General features: G+C 41.2%; 1 long non-coding RNA gene across 1 annotated transcript; it reads left to right on the plus strand.

The window, feature by feature from the left end:
* The first annotated feature begins 378 nt into the window (after positions 1-378).
* Positions 379-22,506, plus strand: LOC115650420. Its single transcript, XR_004000090.1, has 3 exons — positions 379-464; positions 3,326-3,474; positions 21,809-22,506. It is a non-coding gene; the product is annotated as an uncharacterized LOC115650420 (long non-coding RNA).
* The last annotated feature ends 1,503 nt before the right edge of the window (positions 22,507-24,009 follow it).

Below are 24,009 nucleotides of genomic sequence, written 5' to 3' on the forward strand. Positions count from 1 at the left end.
GTAGAAAACCACCAAGGGCCAATAACAGCACTGCCCCCCATCCTCCTCCCAAAAGCTACCTCATCTCAAATGGAAATTGTACTGTATACAGTAATTTTCTATGGAGCACTTAAAGATTGTATACTATAAGCCTGTTATAACTTTCTACAATATGCCTTACACTAGAGCAAATGAACACTTTGGGGTGGGGAGGGGGAAGATAGCATTATATTAAATCAGGCTAAAAAAATTGCTATTTTCCCAAAGGAAGTCATTACTCTTACAAAACATTTCATGGCAGATGTGATCAACTTCAGTATTAGCGAAGCTGTTAAAAATAGTTTGTACCAGTCATGATGTTGACAGATACAATGCAAGCTTCTCCAAACACTGCTCCTAGTGCCTGTCAATGCTGACTTTCAAGCATGTCTGTTACTCTGTTGCTGAGTAGATGCTGTAAATGGACAGGTCATGACAAATTGAAGGTCAGTAATGATAGAAAATATCTGCTAGCTTACTTACATTTTGTCTGTAACTTTTTTGTAAAATTGGAGCCCAGATATTCAGAGGTGGAGGGCTGCTGAATTCATAGACTGCCTTACTACTTGATCTTTGAGTCCTTTTCTTGCCTTGCCTTAACATCACTATTCATTTGCTTCCTTTTTAAGTGATCTGCATTGTGGTAACTTTGTCCTCTATCCAAAGAAGTCTGTGTGCAGCTGTCTTGGGAGCTTCTCACCTACCCTGAAGGCATGGCTGAGAGTGTCTGAAGCAGAGCATGGTTCTCAGCCTGTGCCACTCAATGAAGTAGAGACCAAGCTCATTCTGTGACACAGAGCCTCCCTATATGGAGCTGAGTGAGACTATCGATGCCCTGCTCATTTTTTAATGTGCTCTGTCTTAAAAATATAAGCTTAAAGAATCCAAATAAACCCAGGGATTCAATAGACTGACCTGAACGTTAAGATACAAAAAAAATCTGTTATTTTATAAGATTATTTTTTGTGTGTGTTTCATTTACAGGAAAATATTTAACAAATTTATCATGTTTTAGCTCAAGAAGAGAGAGATCTTCCATGCAACTTACAAAGTAGAGCATGGGTTCCAGCAGAGGGCAATATTAAACTATATATGAAAATAGCTTTTTAAAAAACTGCTTCATCTGTGAAGTTGGCATGTTTCCAGTTTTCTCTTATGGAACATAGTAATCTCTGTAGGCTTTAACTTGTTATATAACAGAAGTTAGGATTGTAATTCCTACATAAATAAGATTGAATATGCTTCCTTTAGAAACCTCTATTATATCAGGATTCACAAGTCAGCTGAAAAAAATTTGTGTCCTGTGCTGAAATGCGATTTCTTAGACATTTTGTACAATATTTAAAAAAAAAAACTGTTCAGACTTCATTTCTCTATCTTGTGTTATCATAACTTGTTTGATTAATCAAACCAATTTTTTTCAGGTTTTAGCCCCTAATAAGTTCTAATCACTTGTTTGAATTTTTTTTTTTAATTGCCCAGTGTTGAACTTTTAAGGGTCAGAATTTCAAGCATGGCCTTTAAAAATTCTAGGCTCAATTTGCTTTCCCACCTTTTTTTACATGCAACTTTTGAAAGCAACAGTACCTTGGATTTGTATGCAGAAACTGCATTTACTCACACAAATGGGTTAATTGAACACCTGAGTGTCCTGACAGTTAAAGTTGTTTTTGCCCCAATTATTTAAGAGTACATGTTTAATCATGTACTCAATGTTCATCTTTTCAAACAACCCTCTCTCATCTTAGTCTAAATTGAGACATTAGGGCAAATTCTCTATTCAGTAGATCAGTACAACTCCTTTGAAGTCAGTGTGATTAAAATGGAGTAACTGAGGGCAGAAATTTGGAGATGGTGGGTAGATTCCATGATTACAAACCCCATGTGCTTATTTTGAAATCTTATGATTACTAATGAAGCTTGATAGGTGCCTTCTGGTGGGGGAGCCTTAAATTATCATGTTTTCAAACTTTTCTTCACTGCCATAAAGGTTACAAATTTATTCTTAAATAATGTTGCTATTTTCAAGTAATAGCATCATTCCAGCAGCTGGGGCTTTAAGAAAAACACCAAATACTGTCCGATCTTCCAATTTCATCCACCTTCTCATAATACTGGAAGGGCAAGCAGCCTCCTATGAAAGAGGAGGCCTGGAATGAGAGAGCGGGAAAGGTGCTCCAGCAGCAGAGTCCCTGCGCCACCTATGGCAGCACTGCAGATAGCAGGAATCTGAGACTGCTTGCTGGCAGTAGTGCTGGTGGCCTACTTCCCACTGCCTGTATCAGCTTAGAGCGAGACCAAGGGACTCTATATATAAATGCATCTATACATATGCATTAGACCAGTTCTATACAGTTAAAATGTTTGAACAAAAACACTTGGCTGTAGACCACCTTTCCTCTCTTCAGGCTTGTCTACAAGTGAAATTTACCAGTAGTGGTATATCAGTGTAACTCCCCATTTGCACATAATAGTTCTGAATGTGTGTGTGTTTTCTGATTTAGCTTATTCTGTTTGCTGTTCATGATTCATAGTAATATGATCAACTAAGTCCCTGTGTATTGTTTCTGCTTCCTTGTTGGATGACTGAAAAATGTTATATGCAAATAAAAAATTAGTGAGCATTGCACTAATGAAACAAATATTCAAATGAATAATCATTCTGCTAAATATGACACTTTTAGGATATAGGAACTTTTTCGTGAATAACTGGCATTCATCCAAGCACTCAAGCACAGCTAATAAAATGATCTTTACATATAACATTGAGACAAATTTGCCACTTCTATTTGAGAAAATTAATTTCAATTTTTTTCTGTCAGCCTACTCTTAGTGGCTGAAGTTTGAGTTTTGTGGGACAGAGCTTATTCCTGTAGTTTCTCATGTGGGTCTGCTATAGTGGTTCTTCCCCCCAGTCCTCCCCCCCAAAGTGATAATAGTGTGAAACAGCAAATTCCTAATGTGGGAAGTAATTGCCTACTATAATACTAAGCCCAATGTTATATTAGGGAGTTTACTGACACTCTTGTCATGCTAAAGTGCTTTTGACATTTCTTTAAACCATTTACATGAACTAACAATTTATCTCATTGACTTCAATAAAACAAGTACTCTCTTAATGTCTTCAATTTGAGCAGCAAAATTATTACATTATACTTCTACTTCTGTGAGTGTTTCATTGTTTTCTTACAAAAAATGAGTTGCAGTGCTTATTTGAACAAAACATTTGTAATTCTGCATTTCTCTCTACAATATCTAATGAGCAGTTTTGTTTATCTATAACATCTTTTATTCTTTCCTGTTTTAGGCATTGAAAGAGTAGTTGAGTCACTCACTCTTAAGTGTGGTACGGATGCTTGCTTGCTTACATCCATTCATAGAAAACTGGAACAAAGTCATAAAGAAACTGAAAACAACGTTTCTGGAATGTCCTGAACTTTCAGCAAAAGCAACCAGGTATGTAAGTTGTTTAGCTGAAAAGTCCCAGGAAAATATGGCTTTATTTCATTTTGTTTTCCTTCCATACAATTTAGAATACGGTATGGCTGCTTCCGTCTTTAGGATGGTAATTGACGGATGCCTCTGTGTAGATATGCCAGAATTGAAGAGGAAGGGTTTTTTGTTTTGTTTTGTTTTTTAAATCTCATGCTGATGTCTCTGCCTCTAGCTTTTCCAGCATACACTCATCAGTACGTAGACTGTGTGGCCAGATTGTGATCCTATAAAACAGAATGATATACTCACAAAAGTACTGTGCTAGGGATAAGTTCAGTTTATCTTAAGAGTGCCCAGATTTTTAAACACTGTTTAGACAAATAGGTGAAATCATTACTCTTCTCTCTGCCTATTTAAAATTTACACCGTGTTGGTACATTAGTTCATTCGCCCCATGGAATGATATACACTGGTGTGCATGGAATTCTGTGGGAACTCTAATATAAGGTTTGTCAACTTGAATAAACCATGTTTTCAAGGAGGGCTGGAGTTAGGTTCCGCTGAACTAGCGTAATCCCCCCCCCCTCACACACACACACACACTAGGAGTTGGAAGTAGTGGGTAAAGTGGCAGTACAGCTGAAAAAAAATGCACAAAAGCATTGCTTGTAACACAACTGGAGTAAGTGTGTGAACACCAGGGGACTGCTTCTCCTCTCATTTGCACTGGGTTTGCTCTGGTATAATGCTTGCTCATTTCACTAGTTACAAATGTGCAGCTGGGATAGTCTCAAGCTTTACCGAGCAACTTGTTGGCCATGCTTTTCAGCCTACTGTCGGCAAGGTCACAGAGCTCTAACACCATAGAAATATAACACTTGTTCCATCTTAGAAAAGAAAAATGAATAAAAATAAATGTGGTTATAGTAGTGTACATGTGCAAGGAAACTTTTTTGGCTTCAGTTTAAAGGAAATCTTATTTGATAGTCTTTCACGAATTCAGGTAACATCTATAGTGAGAAGTTAAATTTCACTGAAATTTGAGCAAAATTTCAAATTGTGATGCATATATCATTCCTTGACCATGAATTTTACTGATCTATGATAATAGAAACAAAAATTAAGGTGGATGATAAACTTACAAAGGATTAAATACCACATAACTGCTTTGACTTGTAAGCTTGACAGCCTTAAATTAGAACAGTAATTTAAACAGCATCCATTTAGAGAATTGCTGTAAAATAAACATCTGCCTAATATGACAGACATTCATGCTCTTTGTGCAATGTAACCTTTGAAAGAACAATGCTAAAGAAATCTGCTAGCCTTTTGAAAGGAGTGTTTACTATATACTCACCTCTTATATAGGTGGTGCAAGTAGCAATTCCTACTTAAGGCTGCCTAATACTTTCCATTATAAGACCCTGTTTTCAGTTGCTTATAACTTTGCCAGACGTTAACAGTCCAGGTTTCTGCCTCAGGATGATTTTTTTTAATTTTAATTCAGCAAAAATGCATCCACCATTTCTCAGACAAGTTCAGGGGAAAATGCATTGTTTTACCTGTGTTAATATTTTTTATAACTGTTTAGTTGAGAAGCTCTAGTGCCTCCATTCTGTGGAATAGGGACTTGAAATTTGGTTGGGGCAGCAGTCTCCATACTGTCAGGGATATGACATTGCCCATCTTTGTGAAAGTCCACCCAAATTTGGCCAAGGTATGAGCCTCTGAAACTCTGAGTTCACACCTGTTTAGAGAAGACTAATTTGAGTTTTGGGCATTTAAATTTTCCGATGATTCCATCTTCCATGAGCACACTCCATCCACTCACAACTTGCATGTACCAGACAACTGGACAAATTCTGTATGTGCCATCCCATCAGAGCAGCTGAGTATGCCTGGGGCTGCAGGCATTTCCCTGCAATCGCTCCTCCCATTTACCATGGTTATTCCATGCACAGAGTCAGGAAACTGTCTCTCCTGTTCCTTTAATGCATCCCCTATTGGCCTCCTAGCAGAGAGAAGGAGAAGGGAGATGAAGGCTGTTTGTTTTTTTTAAATGCAGAAGAGTATGGAGTCACACCTGGGGGTATAGTGGCAGGGTCAGACTGCAATGAGGAGCAATGGGGAGATTGGAAGCCGAGATGAGATGGGGAGGTTGGGAAATGGAATGAGGAGCCAAGGGAGAGTTGGGGGCCTCAAGACTAGGACAGGCTGGAGGGCAGAAGCAGTCAGGCATGAGAAGTTTCAGAAATAGAAGTGTCTAGTGCAGTGTTTTTCAAACCCGCTACTGGGTTGCAGCTTGCCAGATGCTGGGTCGCCTTGCTCTGGTCAGCAACACCGACCAGGACGTTAAAAGTCCCATTGCTGGTGCTGCCCAGTTAAGGCAGGCTAGTGCCTACCTTTTCCGACACCACGCTGTGCCCTGGAAGCAGCCAGCAGTGTGTCCAGCTTCTAGACAGGGGGACCACAGGACTCCACGAGCTGCCCCCACCCCAAACACCAGCTCCACACTCCCATTGGTCAGCAATTGGCCAATGGGAAGTATGTGGGGGTGCTTGCAGGTGAGAGTCACACAGAGCCACTTGCACACCTCTGCCTAGGAGCCAGACCTGCTGCTGGCTGCTTCCAGGGCAAAGCACAGTCCACAGTGCATCCCAACTGCACCACTGACCAGGAGCCACCGGAGGTAAGTCTGTGCCCATGCCCCAATCCCCTGCCCCAGCCCTGAGCCCCCCCAAACCTGGAACCCCTTCCTGCACCCCAAACCCCTCATCCCCAGCCCCAACCCAGAGCCTGCACCCCCAACTCTGAGCCCCCCAAACTCAGAGCCACTCCTGCACCCCAAACCGCTCAGTCCAGAGCCCTGACCCCCTCTTGCACCCCAGCTCCCTGCCCCAGCCCTGAGCCCCCCCAAACCTGGAGCCCCTCCTGCACCCCAACTGCCTGCCCCAGCCCAAAACCTCTTCCCACATCCTAAACCCCTCATTCCTGGCCCCACCCTGCAGCCCTCACCCCTGCACCTCAACCCTCTGCCCCAGCCCTGAGCCCCTCATCTCCCAGCTCCGTTTGGTCGCAGGCATCAGCAATTTTCTTCAACAGGGTTCCCAGAAAAAAGTTTGAAAACCACGGCTCTAGTGTAATCACTCAGAACTTGGAATGGCGCCCAGAATTACTGAGTCTGAACACTCTTCTGCTGTCAGAAATAGCTGTGAAACCCACTGTCTTATCTCCTTCTAGTGGCCGGCCCCCATGGAAAATGACAGCCTACTACTGCTATTAGTTACTCTGATAGTTTGAAAGGCAGAGGTCTGTGTTATGGATTTACAGGTTCCAACACTGCTGATAAGAATGGCTATACTGGGTCAGACCAATGGTCCATCTAGCACAGGGTCCTGTCTTGTAAAAGTGGCTAGTGCTCGATGCTTCAGAAGGGATGAACGCAACAGGGCAATTATCAAGTGATTAATCCTCTGTTGTCCAGTCCCAGTTTCTGGCAGTCAGAGGTTTAGGGACACCCAATCTATGGAGTTGTCATGGTTCCATATGATGAAACATCTGTTTTTCCTCTTTGCTTTTTAAGATTCGAGAGATTTTGTTAAACCAGTTTTCAAAATGCACAACTTGTGTGAGAAGATTGCTTTAAGCCAGTGTCCATATTTCAAGGTGGGAAGTGACTGGAAGCAGCTCCAGCAGGCATGGAGCCTGAGCTACCTCTGGGGAATGCAACAAGTAGTGGCATCTGTGTTCTTTACCTGGCTGCAACATATGCTGTGCCCAGCACTTGGCCCACCTCTGCTGGCTGGTGCAGAATGAGGCAGGACCATAGCCCTGCGGTTTGTCCCCTTCTCCACTTCTATTATGTTTCTAGCCCTATTGTTGAGGCTAGAGACCTTTTGGCTCTTATGCACTGGGTGTGCATTGACCAAGACTGTGCATAGTCCCTTAGCTTGAATGCAAGTTGAGATGCTCCTTACTTATACCTCCTTCCCCCTTTTCATCCAGTCAGGCCCTTTCTGTAGTATGATTTTTATGCTGAAGTGTTTTATAACTCCTAGGATTTGAATGTTCTGCTCTTTAGCTCCTGCATTCTGACACTTCTTGACTTAACAGCAAAGGCTGGCATTCCTAGTGTGTGCATATAACAAGCCAGAGTCTTCAAAACAGCATTTAGAAAGGGGTGGGCACAGAGAGTCCCAGTTACTTGGATTTTTCTTCTGTAAGAGGTAAAAATCTCCACCTTGGCTCCTAAATACCCAGTGGTAGAGGGTAGGAGGAACCCCAGAGTGTGAGTTTTGTGGGCTAGCAAAAGAAATCTCATCTGTGCCCTGAGCACAGCATCGGTCACTTCTCCAGAGTGGCCAGCAGAAGCTAAGGGAGTGCCTGGCCCATGGAAGCTCCTAGGCCTGGCCAGTTATAATCTCTGTAGAGCCTTTATTTTGCTGCCATTTTTTATACATTGATGACACTTCCACAGTAGTATTCAAACAAAAAGCATGCAAAGCTTTAAACATTAAGAGGTAAACTCTGGTCTCCGATGTGTCAGTGGCTCCAATTGACTGCCCTATTCTGCTCTCGGATGGGTGCCCATAAGCAGAGATTTTAGTTCAAGCACTTGTAAAATCATTTAAAAGTGAATATGTAAAAACAAAACAATCATATTTGAATTTCAAAAATGTTTTTTTACAGGTTTTCTTAAAACTTTTCTTTTTTTTCTTTTTTTTTTCTTTTAAATGTATGAGCTGGTAAGAAGTCAAGGAAATTTAAAGAATTTATAACAGTTTATTGTTGCGATTTAGAGAGGCAGTAAATCAAGCCATGTATTTCAGTAAGTTCATGTTTAATAGTCATGTACTTTTTCTGCATGTCCTTTCCTGTAATGGCTAGTTCGGATGATACCATAGGAGCACCAAAAAAAATTCAGCCTCAGTGTAATCAGACACAGTTCCATTGCTGTTGCTGGGGTCTCACCAATGTAACTCAGGGCCAAAACTGAACCACAGAGTGCAACAATCTCTGACTTGATACTCTGAGTCCAGTAATGCAATGCCTCATGCATAGAAGGAGTCCTGTTTGGAGTCAGTGGGATTACTTATATGAATAAGACTTTGCAGGATCTGGCCAAATTCCACTCTGTTAAATGTGTTCAAGTCCACTAAGTACAATGAGTTGCATGCTTGTAACTGAGAGTAAAATTGTCTCTAAGAATTTATCTCTGCATTCAGCAACAACTGGAAATCAAAGTCAGAAATAATAAATAGCTAAATGGAAGTCAAATTACAGTGAGGGTTTTCAGGAAAACTATCCATGAAATAACTTCTTGTACTTGATGCCAGTATATCTCCTGCTAATGTGCATAATCTGAAGGACAATTCTTTGTTTAACTCAATACCAATATATTATAAAAGTATTGCTTGTTTGTAAGAAGTCATGGGACGATGATGATGATTGATGATAGTGTAGTAACGGATCCAATTTAGTTCAGTTAAATGTCTACCTGATGGACTTACTAGTTTCTTATTATATGTCTTTTCTCTCTCATATCCACCCACACGCACACATTAATCTGACATCCATGTTTATATTTTTTCTAAATGAATTAAGCAGTTTGATGAAAAATGTATAGCATCCTGAATGGGTACTTTAATCCACTGTTTGACTCCACTTACTTTTTATAAGAGGAGAAAATGAGTCATCATAACCAAGGCAGTGGAAGGATAATATAAATAAAGCTGATCTTAATAGCTAATAATAATTACAAAAAGAAAAGTAATCTCTTGTCTTATGATCTGGCAGTTTGCTGTAATATACTTAACAGCAACATTCCTGCATATAACACTTTTTGTAAGAAATGATTGTCCAAATATTTAGTAAGAAATATAGGTATTCTTCCTTGCTACAACTATGTTGACAGGCGGCGTTTTCCAGTGAACTGTGTACAGGACTGAAAGACTCAGTACATTTTAGTTTAGTAGTGATTCACGCTTGATCTGGTTCCCACTGAAGTCAATGGCAAAACTCATTCTGATTCCTATGGGGCCAGATCATAGCTTCCATGTGGCCTTTAGAATATTTCTTCACCTCTCTGTCTCTATTTCCTCATGGGAGCTGGGTGATATGGTAATATTTGTTTCCTGCCTCACAGGGGTTCTGTGAAAAATTTACTGATTGTTTTACATTTTCAAAGCATTTGCCTCTCCCGCCCCTGCACTCCCAGCATGCTATAGCTATAACAGTGCCTAGAGAGTCCAGCCGCATAGTGCTAGGCACTATACAAATGGGATGGTCCATGTGCTGAAGATTTTACAGTTCAGCTATAAGATAACAAATAGACTGTGCAAGCATAAGATTCACTTAGATGATCCAGATAATATCTGCTTGCTCCCATCCCCAGCAATTTCTAGGACCCAAAGTGGAGGTAGGGCATTCTTACTGAAACTTCCTCGAATCTGGAATAGGAGTTGTCTTTATTTGTAGACCTAGGGTCTACACAAGTAAGGGCTTTAAAGCAGTATTGATTTAAAGCTATCAATCAGCCACTTTATAAGCAGCCAGTGTAAAGTAATGGGCAAACAATGCAAGCTGAATTGGCAAAGTAAATGTTCTAGGCATCTGATATGAAATAAATATAAGTACTCAGAGGAAATAATTTTTTTAAGGAGAAAAATTAATAAAATTAGTAACAAAAAATATTCCATTTTGATAGCACCCAAGATCCTGAATTACAGAAGGTCCTTTTAGAAGAATCAGATGAAACAAAAAAGCAGTCAGAAAAAATACAATGTAAGAAAGAATAAGTGGTCGATAAAGATGGCCAAAATTAATTGCCACAAAGGCCAAGATGAAGAAACCTTTTTGCACACCAGCCAGAAGCTAACTCAAAGCTTTAGATTAAATGTGCATGTTTCAGACCTGGCAAAAATTATTACAAGTAGAAGGAAAAGCTAAAACAACAAAAGAAAAAATGGAGGCTATATTGGAAATCATGAAGTCTTTGACAGAAGACAAAAGGAACAGTGTGGCTTTGGCTGAGCAAAGAGTAACTGAGAGAAATAAACCTGCAGGTGCTACAGAAAATAAATCTCAGTCAGAAGCCAATAAAGAGCTATATCCCCTAGCGTCCATTTTGAACATTAATAAACTGAGAGGATCTGCTCTTTGGATTCTGAGAGATCTCGATGTAAGCAGAGTCAAGATGAGCTCTACCCTGACATCTGGTGGTGAATTTTGAGGAGTTGTGAAAAAGAACTTCAGGGGCTGATCTTGTTTGCATAGGCACACCCACCCCACCTAGCATGAGTCCACAGCAGCCCAAATGGTCACTTGGGCTGCTGTGAGGCCCCCAGTTTCTCTGCTATTGGGGCAGGAAAAATAAAGTGTTGTTACCCTGATTATGTGAATCAAGGACAATGAAATTGTTTTATGACAGAGGGACTTGCGATCAACTAAGTAGCACTCACTAAACAAGGGACATGGGTTCCAAAACCCAGTGAATTGAGAGAGGCTGGGGACAGGTATTTTTACCTGATGGTATGGGCCCCTTTTGAGGGCCTGAAATATCAACTGCACCGCTTCCTCTCTCTACTATCAGAGCTAATTTTAATTCCATTAGGGGTCTAGTTACAGGCTGCTGAGCTGAATTCACTTTGGGACAATGGTGCACCAGCACTGAGGCTCCCCTACTACAAGCTGAAATTACTAAAGAGCTAAAATTACTAAGAGCTGAAATCACTGAGTGCTGTGGAGGGGGGCCTGAAGATATGTTGCTGAGCAGCTGGCGGAGAAGAGCAGTTTGCGGGATGACTGGAGCAGCTTGTGGGACAGCTGGTGGAGCGGAGTGGCTAGGGGAGTGGCTCACGGTGAAGGCTGTAGCAGAACCCCATGGAGAAGCGGGGCAGTTGGCCTCGGACCACGTAAGGTGCCCCTTAACGCTATGTCCCTCCCCCGCACTCCACCCCCCAGCTAGGAGGTAAAACTCTGCAGATAAACTTTTGAACTCTGGGGCTGCACTGACCAGGGACAGAGATTTTTAGGTTGCTGGACTTAAGACCCTGAGGGGAGAAGGACACTGCCAAACTTACTTGGGGGTGGATCTTTTCCTCATGGTTTATGTTATGAATCCTGTTTGTGGTGTTTTTCCCCAACATAATGCCGCATTGTTTCCCTCCTTTATTTGCTACACTCAGATTCTGTGCTTGCGAGAGGGAAAATGTTGCCTCTTAGAGGTGGCCGGGGGAGTGGTATGTAATTGTCCCAGGCCACTGGATGGAGGCTTGAGCCAGTTTTGCATTGTGTTATTGAAACGGAACCCCTAGATACTGAATCCGGCCCTTGTTGCTGCCAACTCAGACAGGCAGAAGGGTTACACAGTAATGATGTACTGGAAATTGGTGAGTTAATTTCACATGTTCTGCAGATGATTCAGGCAGTTCAGCTATGGTTTTCTGATGCTGAAAGAACCACAGCGCTTCCAACATGCCCAAAGGAAGTAAAAAGCTACTTTAAAATAAAAATAAGAAGGAGAGCAACTGTCAAGCAGGTAGTGTATGTAAACCAGATGCCTATAACTAAACTTAACTGAATAATTTTAAATATGCTTTGATTTAAAATGCTAAAATCCTGCTTCAGTCATAATATTGTAGGATCTTCCACAAGTATCAATGCACTTTACTCCCTGACTTTTGTCTGTCCCATACTGAACCTCTCCTTTGCAAGGATTTAGAGTAGGACCGTCATTTGTGATTCTGGTCAAAACTGAACTCTGGTCTTCGAGAGGTAAAGGGTGAGTGCATCATGTGTTTCTACATCAACACTTGTTTGTACATATACAAAAACCTGTAGGAGAGCACTTCAACCTCCTTGGCCACACTGTAGCAGACCTTAAGGTGGCCATCCTGCAGCAAAAAAACTTCAGGACCAGACTTCAAAGAGAAACTGCTGAGCTTCAGTTCATCTGCAAATTTGACACCATCAGCTCAGGACTGAACAAAGACTGTGAATGGCTTGCCAACTACAGAACCAGTTTCTCCTCTCTTGGTTTTCACACCTCAACTGCTAGAACAGGGCCTCATCCTCCCTGATTGAACTGACCTCGTTATCTCTAGCTTGCTTGCTAGCATATATATACCTGCCCCTGGATATTTCCACCACATGCATCTGAAGAAGTGGGTATTCACCCACGAAAGCTCATGCTCCAAAACGTCTGTTAGTCTATAAGGTGCCACAGGATTCTTTGCTGCTTTTACAGATCCAGACTAACACGGCTACCCCTCTGATACTTTACATCAACACTGTTAACTAGTGTACATCTTTAGGACCAACTGTTGCTCTCATTTGTTCATGTAGGGCTCCTGCTGAAGACAATAGGAGTTGAATATGTGTGTCTGTATTCAAAATACATTGGAGTGCATTTTTTAAATGCAAAATAATGCTGCCATTGAAGTGAATGGTAAAACTCTCATTGACTTCACTGGGACCGGGATTTAGTCCTTCAGAGAAACAAAGGCCCAGTGACTTCAAGTCTGTTTTTTTTTTTTTACTGTTTTATTGAAGTTACAGTCCTGTAGGAAACAGAATCAATATCACGTGATTTACTTTGACCAGTCCTACTACTTGAACATCAAATTATGAATATCTGCCAGCAATAGTCACATTAGCTTTTTGGTTGCTCAATTGTTTAAGCTGTCAGACAAAACACTTATCAAATAAATGTGTTTAAAGAAATCATTGGGTATCAAGATCTGTGTACAAGTTTCAAACAGAATATTTCTTCAGTAGAAGTAGTTCTTTCAGCCCTAGTAAAAACATAACTTGACCCTTATGGTTACACAGGCTAAATTCCATATGAAACATTTAAAATGCAAATTTAGCTTTTCAAGATTCTAAAGTGGTTGCAGGGCTTCCCCTTGGAGGAAATCCAAGAAAGCAATAACAGTGTGGGAAAAGATTCTTAACTGTGATGTTGTACACTCATAATAATAATAATAAGTACATCCAAAAAACTATGTTTAAAGAACATAAAGGTTGCAAAGTCAAGCACTTAAAATTAAGCAACCTTACAGCTAGCATTTCCTGTGCAGCCTTAATTCATCACCCTTTGTGTGCATGCATTACGATACGGTCTCTAATTACATGATCATGTAATTCGGTTCTGTTAATTCCCTCTGGAGCACCTGGCATTGGCCTCTGTTGTAAGACAGGATACTGGGCTAGATGGACCTTTTGGTCTGACCTAGTAGGGCCATTCTTATGTTCTTACTACTTCCTCCCTCTTCCCCTCCCCCCATGAGACCCTGGCCTCATTTAGTGGATAGGTCATTAGGCAATATTTGTTTTTATCCTCCACATTCAGTGTGTTCCTCCACAGGCCTTATTTAGTGCAAACCATCCAAACAGTGCTATATGTACTGAAAATGGATTTCAAGAGAATAAGAAAACCGGAGCTGTCTTCAGACCTTACTGCAGCCTATGATACTATCTGACACACTGATATGCAAGATATCAAGAGTTCTTCCTAGATGGGTTGTCCTGGCAACTGAGAAGAAGCAGCTCATGCTCCGAGTTAAATGTTTTCAGGTGGCTCTGTGTCACAAAACCAACAACTGGAGATTTCAGAAGAATTGACTCCTGCCAGACTTGCTGTTGGCACCAACTTTACTTAATTTATTCAACAATGATTTATCGAACACCATCTCCATGTGGTAAATGCATGTCAAAGATATTTGCTTGGCCTCAAAGGACTGTGACTTCCAGAGGACTGAAGAGAACTTGAACCCCATGTTTCAGTCTCCATTTCTTGCAATAGTTACCTTTGGCAGCCATATCAAAATACATCAAAAACCATGTCACCGTGCTTCCACCTGCATAAGGTTCAGAGCCAACGTTAACTTAACATCTTCTTGAATGATTCGTAGATTCATAGATTCATAGACTCTAGGACTGGAAGGGACCTCGAGAGGTCATCGAGTCCAGTCCCCTGCCCTCATGGCACGACCAAATACTGTCTAGACTATCCCTGATAGACATTTATCTAACCTACTCTTAAATATCTCCAGAGATGGAGATTCCACAACCTCCCTAGGCAATTTATTCCAGTGTTTAACTACCCTGACAGTTAGGAACTTTTTCCTAATGTCCAACCTAAATCTCCCTTGCTGCAGTTTAAGCCCATTGCTTCTTGTTCTATCATTGGAGGCTAAGGTGAACAAGTTTTCTCCCTCCTCCTGATAACACCCTTTTAGATACCTGAAAACTGCTATCATGTCCCCTCTCAGTCTTCTCTTTTCCAAACTAAGTAAACCCAATGCTTTCAGCCTTCCTTCATAGGTCATGTTCTCAAGACCTTTAATCATTCTTGTTGCTCTTCTCTGGACCCTCTCCAATTTCTCCACGTGTTCCTTGAAATGCGATGCCCAGAACTGGACACAATACTCCAGTTGAGGCCTAACCAGCGCAGAGTAGAGTAGAAGAATGACTTCTCGTGTCTTGTTTACAACACACCTGTCAATGCATCCCAGAATCATGTTTGCTTTTTTTGCAACAGTATCACACTGTTGACTCATATTTAGCTTGTGGTCCACTATGACCCCTAGATCTCTTTCTGCCATACTCCTTCCTAGACAGTCTCTTCCCATTCTGTATGTGTGAAACTGATTGTTCCTTCCTAAGTGGAGCACTTTGCATTTGTCTTTATTGAACTTCATCCAGTTTACCTCAGACCATTTCTCCAATTTGTCCAGATCATTTTGAATTTTGACCCTGTCCTCCAAAGCAGTTGCAATCCCTCCCAGTTTGGTATCGTCTGCAAACTTAGTAAGCATACTTTTTATGCCAACATCTAAGTAGTTGATGAAGATATTGAACAGAGCCGGTCCCAAAACAGAACCCTGCAGAACCCCACTTGTTATACCTTTCCAGCAGGATTGGGAGCCATTAATAACTACTCTCTGAGTACGGTTATCCAGCCAGTTATGCACCCACCTTATAATTTATAACAGCCCCATCTAAATTGTATTTGCCTAGTTTATCGATAAGGATATCATGCGAGACCGTATCAAATGCCCTACTAAAGTCTAGATATACCACATCCACCGCTTCTCCCTTATCCACAAGACTCGTTATCCTATCAAAGAAAGCGATCAGATTGGTTTGACACTATTTGTTCTTTACAAATCCATGCTGGCTATTCCCTATCACCTTACCACCTTCCAAGTATTTGCAGATGATTTCTTTAATTACTTGCTCCATTATCTTCCCTGGCACAGAAGTTAAACTAACTGGTCTGTAGTTTCCTGGGTTGTTTTCATTTCCCTTTTTATAGATGGGCACTATATTTGCCCTTTTCCAGTCTTCTGGAATCTCTCCCATCTCCCATGACTTTCCAAAGATAATAACTAGAGGCTCAGATACCTCCTCTATTAACTCCTTGAGTATTCTAGGATGCATTTCATCAGGCCCTGGTGACTTGCAGGCATCCAACTTTTCTAAGTGATTTTTAACTTGCTCTTTTTTAATTTTATCTTCTAAACCTACCCCCTTCCCATAAGCATTCACTATGTTAGACATTCCTTCAGACTTCTCAGTGAAGACCGAAACAAAGAAGTCATTAAGCATCTCTGCCATTTCCAAGTTTCCTGTTACTGTTTCTCCCTCCTCACTGAGCAGTGGGCCTACCCTGTCCTTAGTCTTCTTCTTGCTTCTAATGTATTGATAAAAAGTCTTCTTGTTTCCCTTTATTCCCATAGCTAATTTGAGCTCCTTTTGTACCTTTGCCTTTCTAATCTTGCCCCTGCATTCCTGTGTTGTTTGCCTATATTCATCCTTTGTAATCTGACCTAGTTTCCATTTTTATATGACTCCTTTTTATTTTTTAGATCATGCAAGATCTCGTGGTTAAGCCAAGGTGGTCTTTTGCCACATTTTCTATCTTTCCTACCCAGTGGAATAGCTTGCTTTTGGGCCTTTAGCAGTGTCCCTTTGAAAAACTGCCAACTCTCCTCAGTTGTTTTTCCCCTCAGTCTTGATTCCCATGGGACCTTACCTATCAGCTCTCTGAGCTTACCAAAATCCACCTTCCTGAAATCCATTATCTCTATTTTGCTGTACTCCCTTCTACCCTTCCTTAGAATTGCAAACTCTATGATTTCATGATCACTTTCACCCAAGCTGCCTTCTACTTTCAAATTCTCAACGAGTTCCTCCCTATTTGTTAAAATCAAGTCTAGAACAGCTTCCCCCCTAGTAGCTTTTTCAACCTTCTGAAATAAAAAGTTGTCTGCAATGCAGTCTAGGAACTTATTGGATAGTCTGTGCCCCACGGTGTTATTTTCCCAACATATATCTGGATAATTGAAGTCCCCTATCACCACCAAATCTTGGGCTTTGGATGATTTTGTTAATTGTTTAAAAAAAGCCTCATCCACCTCTTCCACCTGGTTAGGTGGCCTGTAGTAGACTCCTAGCACGACATCACCCTTGTTTTTTACCCCTTTTATCCTAACCCAGAGACCCTCAGCACTTCCGTCTCCTATGTCCATCTCCACCTCAGTCCAAGTGTGTACATTTTTAATATATAAGGCAACACCTCCTCCCTTTTCCCCCTGTCTATCCTTCCTGAGCAAACTATACCCATCCAAACCAACATTCCAATCACGTGTATTATCCCACCAAGTTTCAGTGATGCCAACAATGTCATAGTTGTATTTATTTATTAGCACTTCCAATTCTTTCTGCTTATTACCCATACTTCTCGCATTTGTATATAGGCATCTAAGATACTAGTTTGATCTTGCCTCCCAGTTTTGCCCTGACCCTCCTTTCTCTCTGCCATTATAGCCCACACTCCCTCTTGTTTCCGACCCATCTCCCAGGTCTTCGTGTTCCCCACTTACCTGTGGGCTTTGCTCACCTGTCCCTGTCAAACCTAGTTTAAAGCCCTCCTCACTAGGTTAGCCAGTCTGTGTCCAAATAGGGTTTTTCCCCTCCTCGAAAGGTGAACACCATCTCTGCTCTCTGATCAATAGTTGTCCCATGATCTAAAGACTGTATGTGGGGGCCGCTTTAGATTGTACACTGACATACAAATATCATGTCACTAAAATAGCTCAAAAGATGAAGAGCAGAAACTGTTTCTTGAACAAACTGGTAGGGTAACTCTGGGGAGTTAATGCACAAATACTGCATGTTTTGGGGCTCCCTCTCTTATTTAGTTGGTGAATATTGTGCTCCAGTTTAGTTAAATTGCCCCACATTAAACTAGTGGACACACAGCTTAGTCATATTAGGAGAATTATCACAGGCACACTGAAGTCAGCAAAACTTGTATGGTTATCAGTCCTACCCAATATTCCTCCACCTAACAACATCTAGTTTTGGCAGCCAATAAACTGATCACCAAGGTACAGCAGATGCCACACTTGCCACTGTTTAGGGATATACAGGATGCATCCTGCTACTAAGTGCATAGTAGAAATCCTATCTGGACAGTGCTGCACAGCTTCCATGTAACTGATAACTTCCACCATTCACTGTGGTGGACAGAATGGAAGAGAGCAGAAGCTGCTGCTGCTGGTGCCACTGCTAGCAGGAATTCTCACATCAACAGGCTGGATGGATGGCTACCTGACTTCAGTTTCCTGCACTTCCTTTGGAGCCAGCTTAAAAGTTCAAGTGAGGGGTGGTTCACTGCATGAAGACTGACCATGCCTGGGACATCCAGGACAGCCCACTGTGTATCTGTGATGCTTTTGTAGGATGCTGCACATCTGCAGGATGGCTCCTGGTTTTGTGCTCATCTTCCTGGAGGTCATCTCTAGCTCAGCAGTACTGACTGAGTGTCCACTGACTGGCTCCAGACTATTTAGCTGTGGTTCTTCCTCTTCCCCCCAACCCTTAAACCTAGCCTTGCTTGTTTTGCCCACATGCTCCACAATATACACTCCACAACCCTGATTTGTTTCCAGAGTGCCATCCACTCTGTGGACTAAACAAGGCAGGAGTCCTGTAGAAAAAGTAGTATGTGTATGATTTTAACATTGGCAAAACAACTTCTTTTTCTGTGGCTGGTTTCTGTGAAATGGACAAACCCTTTTAGCTGAAACTTTCCAAAAATGTTTAGGAGCCAGATGCCTGGCATGCAATATTTCAGCCCAAACTGCTAAACCTGGCAAAGTTTTATAAGCAATTGAAATAGGGTCTTATTGTAGAAACTGTTGGGCAACTTTAACTATAGGTAACATTACCTGCTCTGCCTGTAGTTCTTGGAACTCACATAACACCTTTTTAAAATATCAAAATGTTATTTGCTAATGAATCCACAAAATGGCCCTGTCTTGTAGGATTAATTTAAGTGGTGGTATGTTTATTTTACACCTGGGGAAACTGACAGAGAATTTAATAACTTACCTAAGGCTATGGAGAGGGTGTTTTGATAGGATTTCCCCACAGCATGGGTAGTAGCCAGGCATATTGCTTGTTTTATAAACTTATTTCATACGAAGATGGTATTAGGGCCAGGTGTACCATCCTACCCTTTAATAATCCAAGCATGGCTTAAAAAATTAAAAGAATTGTAATTGCTTTGTTTTAAAGATTGATTTTTAATTTTGGATTTTTTCACTTGACCATACTTAGTCTGTTTAAGCAACAAGACATGGCCATGTGACAGAGGGACATTTTCAGAGACACAAAGAGGAATTAGGCATCCAACTGTCATTGACTTTCAGTGGGAGTTGGGAGCCTAACTCCCCTTTGGGTCTTTGAAAATCTTCCCCACCATCTTTTATAGAATGTTGATCCCATGCTGTTCACTAATCCCTCACTTAACCCCTTCTGTGAGCTTGGGTTTAGGATTTGGATTTACGAAGCAGTTATATTTTAAAGATGCCTAAGAAATGAATAGGTATAAAATTTTTGATTTAGTTTGTTTTTGCTGCATTATGACAAAAGTAGTATATCTTTTAATCTAGTTTTAGTTAAAAAGTTGCAGCACCGGTTTAGTGGTTTTGGGGTGCTTTTGTTGTTTAAATTGCTTCCAGTCTGCTATATTTTACATCATTGTCAATTTTCAGCTGAAGAGAATTTAAAACAGCTAATATCAAAAGACTTTAAAATACAAATCTCAACTGTGGAATTTGGTCCCAAAAATAAGTGCTTAGAAGGCTAGTCAGATCATTTTAGATTAATTTACAGTGTCTTCCTAAATATGGTATAAATCCAGAAAGTACTATTAATAGAATGCAGTAATACTTAACAAAAGATGTGTTTTATAAGGAAAGGATTATGTAGTTTAGTTTATCATTTTTCTCTTTCTAGGTGATATGTTTTTAAGAGAACTTGTGGTTACAGGTCTACTTCAGTGGTTAAGTATCAGAGACATGCATCTGACGAAGTGGGTATTTACCCACAAAAGCTTATGCTGCAATACGTCTGTTAGTCTATAAGATGCCACAGGACTCTTTGTCGCTTTTTTCAGTGGTTAAAGCCCCTTCTACATCAGAGCACAAGGAACCTTTGGACTTCACCTAAATTAATCCCAGTCTAAAAATAAAACTCACCCAAACTCACAAAGTCATGTATTAGTAATGGCATATTAATTTAAGAAGGAATTTTTAAGAGCACTTGGCATCCGCCTAACTCTTACCATTAACTTCAATGGGAGCAAACTCCCAGGGACTTTTAAGGCACCACACAGGCTGAATTTTGTTAAAATTTGTTTACACAAGAGGCAACAATCTGGAGCTGGAAATCTGCCTGTGCCTTGTCCAAGACATCTAGAAAGCAAAGCAGCAGAGTGCAGCTGAGTTTAAAAAATTCCAAACTTTGTTCTATATGTCTCATCCTCTACTTTTCTCTTCAGCGTCTCCCAATTTATATAATGTAGCTTCTCTGTTTGTAGCTTCTTTCACAGTAAATATGCCTATTACATTCTGCCACAGAATGAGTTGACTATTGTGAAGCTGCTTTGCAAGAAATGAAAATCCTACATTGGTTCAGTGCATTTTAGTAGACTTTCACATCTCTTATGGCGAAATAGGGCTTCTCAGGAATTTTTTTTTTTATCGGAATGACTTTTCCAACCAAAAAAACTCCTTATATGCAATTTTTTTTCTGGAAAACTTGAAGTGACAACTCCCAGGACTGCCTGTCTAGAAGACTCAGCAATTTCACTTTCTGCCCTAGAAAGTGAAATTGACAAACACCCTGGCCCTTAGCCTCTCTTTCTCTCTCCTTCCCCCTCTCCTCCCCTTATTTCTGGGGCCAGAGGGGCAGAGAAGCCAGGGCACTCAACCTGTGGTCTCCCCCTTACCTCTAGCAGTGGGAGAGACAGAGATCCTTGATCTCCCTCCCTATCTCACTACCCCCATCTCCAGCAGGCAGAAAGGGTGAGCATGTCCAGTTCTCCGTCTTTCGGGCAGCTGGAGTGGAAGGCCTGTGAATAATAGTTTCTGTCTGGCCAGCCAAGAAGAAAAAAAAGTTACTTGGGTTTTCCTAAAAGGAAATTTTTCTTGAAATTCCTTCAGTGAAAAATGTTTGAGATGAGAAGCAGTTTTTAAAAACTGCTGAATACTAAAGTTCCTCATAATGCGGTGAATTGGTGATGTCAGAGACCTTGTCTACACTTGGGATGGTGGGTGTAGGGTACTTCTAGTGCCACAGTGAAAGGCAGGCTGTGTCCATAGTCACCACGGTGTGTAGTTACATATGGCAGTGAAAAGCTCCAGCAGTGGGGATATAGCGAGGAAAGGCTCCACCAGCAGGGATGCAGTGGGACAGGGTAGTGCTTTAGAGCTTACACTGCTAAAAATAGTAGTGTAGATTTAAGAGGCACTGTTTGCATGTATACAGAGCAATGCAGTGTTCATATCCCACGATTCTGGTGTGTGGGGCACTCTACTCACCTAAGCTACTTGTCTATACTGGTTTGTATACCCATGCTTGCTGGGTGTGCAGCATCTGTATGCTATATGCTGCCATATCCAGGGATGGCAGAGCTGTGGCTAAAGGTTCTCTTTGGTTAAGAAATTCACCCAATGGAGAGGGGCTGTGCACTACTTAGGGAGACTTCATTGGTGTAATGGCCTTATGATGGCCCTTTGCTCAGTGGTGAAGAGATGACAGAGGTGGTGTGAGGCTGAGGAATGTAGAATGGAAGGGAAGGCCAAATACAATATTGCCAACCTCAAGGTTCCAAAAATCATGAACAGGTCTGAAAAATCATGAGTTTTTTAACTAATTTTGGATTCATTTTATGTCTTCCTGTTTCTGAGCCTTCAGGAGATACACTGATCATATTCTTAAGCTTTGCAGTCATGGGGATTATAAGTTTTGATTTGTGGGTTGTTTGTTTGTTTTTCAGCGAAAGCTGAGACTCTCCCAACTACTTGTCTCCAGGAGATTTAAGAAAAACACCATGAAACTTGTAATAAAACTATGCAAGTTGGCAATGCTGGATAATATTCTCATAGAAGATGTATCTAAATTTGAGTTTGAAGAAGCAATTACCAAGAGGTGGTTGGGAGGCTGAGTCAAATAAGGAAGCCACTGTGAAACTGGGGGATGACACTAGCATCTCAGTGTTCATGCATTAAGAGCATGTCGGGCAAATTGAGAAATGCAGCTCCTTCAAGTGGAAGAGGAAGAGAGAAGGAGTTTGAGAGCAGCCCCTCTCAACCAGATGTCTGGGGCTCACGGGAGAGCCATGAGTAGGTTTCAGGAGATCAGTCAAAATACCCAGAGATCAGGGCCAATGTTAGACTCGCTGAGGCCAGGGCAGAAAGCCAAAGACTGGGCTCCACCACCTGGGGCTGAAGCCAAAGCCCACACAAGTTAGCTTCACAGGGGCCCTGGGCAGTTGCCCTGCTTGCTACCTCCTAATGCTAGCCCTGGCTTTTAATCTACTGGATATGCAGAAAAATAGCTGTAGCGCAGGTGGGCCACGGAATTTTTATAGCATGTTGGGGGGGACATCAGAAATAAAAAGGTTGAGCACCCCTGTCCTAGAGCCTGAGATGTCTTTTGACTCTTCAAATCAAATTTTCTCTGTGGCATTCAATACATCACAGCATAAGGAAATAGACTAACTTGTGAATTCAGATTTAATTTGCATATGCAAATATTGTAGCAAGTCAACATTTTAGCTTTTAGCAACTTCTAACCACAAAGTGGTTAGAAGAACAGCCTGTTTCTTCAGTATTAGGAATCCTCTTTAAGTCTAATTTTGGTAAGCCAGCGAGAGATGCCTGTGTGTGGGGGGCATCCTAGCCTATACTACAGCTGCTTCTTAGAGCATTGCCAAGTGTTTTGTTTGTCATTATCTGATGCAGCTGGCTGGAGAAGCTGGTATTGTGGATATCTATAGACTTTTCAAAAAGGTGTATGTTTAACTTTTTTGTATTATTATGGAGCACAATTGCATTAAACACTTGAACTGTCCAATACATCCGTGCTAGCATGTCTGGGTGTTCTTTGTTTTACAATTTTTAAACGTTCAAAAAGTTTCACCTGAACTTAGTAGTAGTAGTAGTAGCAGTAAATATTTTTTTACATTGTGATATTACCCAAAGACCCTTCAAAACATAAGCAGATGCACCATCTTGAGCAGTCCAAATAAAGCCCACGTGCTCAAGTTTAGTTCCAGGCAGACTTATTAGGCAACAAAAGATGCACAAGATCAAAATAGTACAAAGCATTTAAGAACAGGGACCTTTCTCATTCCCTGCAGCTGGGAAGATCTCTCTCTCCCTTTCAGTGTACTGAGTACTGACTCTCTTTTCCTGATCCTGGGTATCTCCTATCAACCTAAAAGACATGAAGCCTTATGAGGGACTTTTTGTAAGGCACCATGATTAGGAGCAAGCATGTGACCTACAACTATAGTTCCCAGTTTTAAAAGGCTCAGTAGTCATAAAGGCAACCTGGGGCGTACAAAGGTGTCCCAAAATGTAGTATCCTACTGACGGCTCCAATCAAGATTGGAACTCTGTTGTGCTAGTTGCTGCACAAACACAGTAAAAAGTTCCCTGCCTACATACTGAATGACACTTGCGTGTATATCATCATCCTGTGTGTGTTCAGGCATAGGACAGCAGATGTCAATATGTTCTTCAGTTCAGAATTACATACTTTTAATTACACGCTAGTCCCTGGCAAAATCATATAGTTTTGTGTGTTTTCTGTTGCCCTTGTTCCTTAAACATGAACTTTCTCAATTGAGCTGCCATATATTTGTTGATATGTATAGATGCTTGAAACTGAATTTGTTCAGTCCACAGATCTAATGGGTAATAATGGTTTCAGTCATTGCCATGTAAGTGCTGCTGCTTGTTTTCCATGCAAAGAAGAAGTATCTGATTGTTTTGCAATAGCTCAACAACTCCCAGCACACCGGGATTTTTATAATGAAATGCATGGCAAGAATAATTTAAATAGATCTGAAAAAGACAAATCCTTAATATACTTAAAGCAAAATTAGAGCTGGTCCTGCCTAGGTATATTAAGAGTGGGAGGCTGTTCAAGGAGCCTCTTTCTTCCAGTGCACCTACTGCAAAAGACAGCCAT

Source organism: Gopherus evgoodei, chromosome 4 (assembly GCF_007399415.2).
Source record: "Gopherus evgoodei ecotype Sinaloan lineage chromosome 4, rGopEvg1_v1.p, whole genome shotgun sequence".
NCBI lineage: Eukaryota > Metazoa > Chordata > Testudines > Testudinidae > Gopherus > Gopherus evgoodei.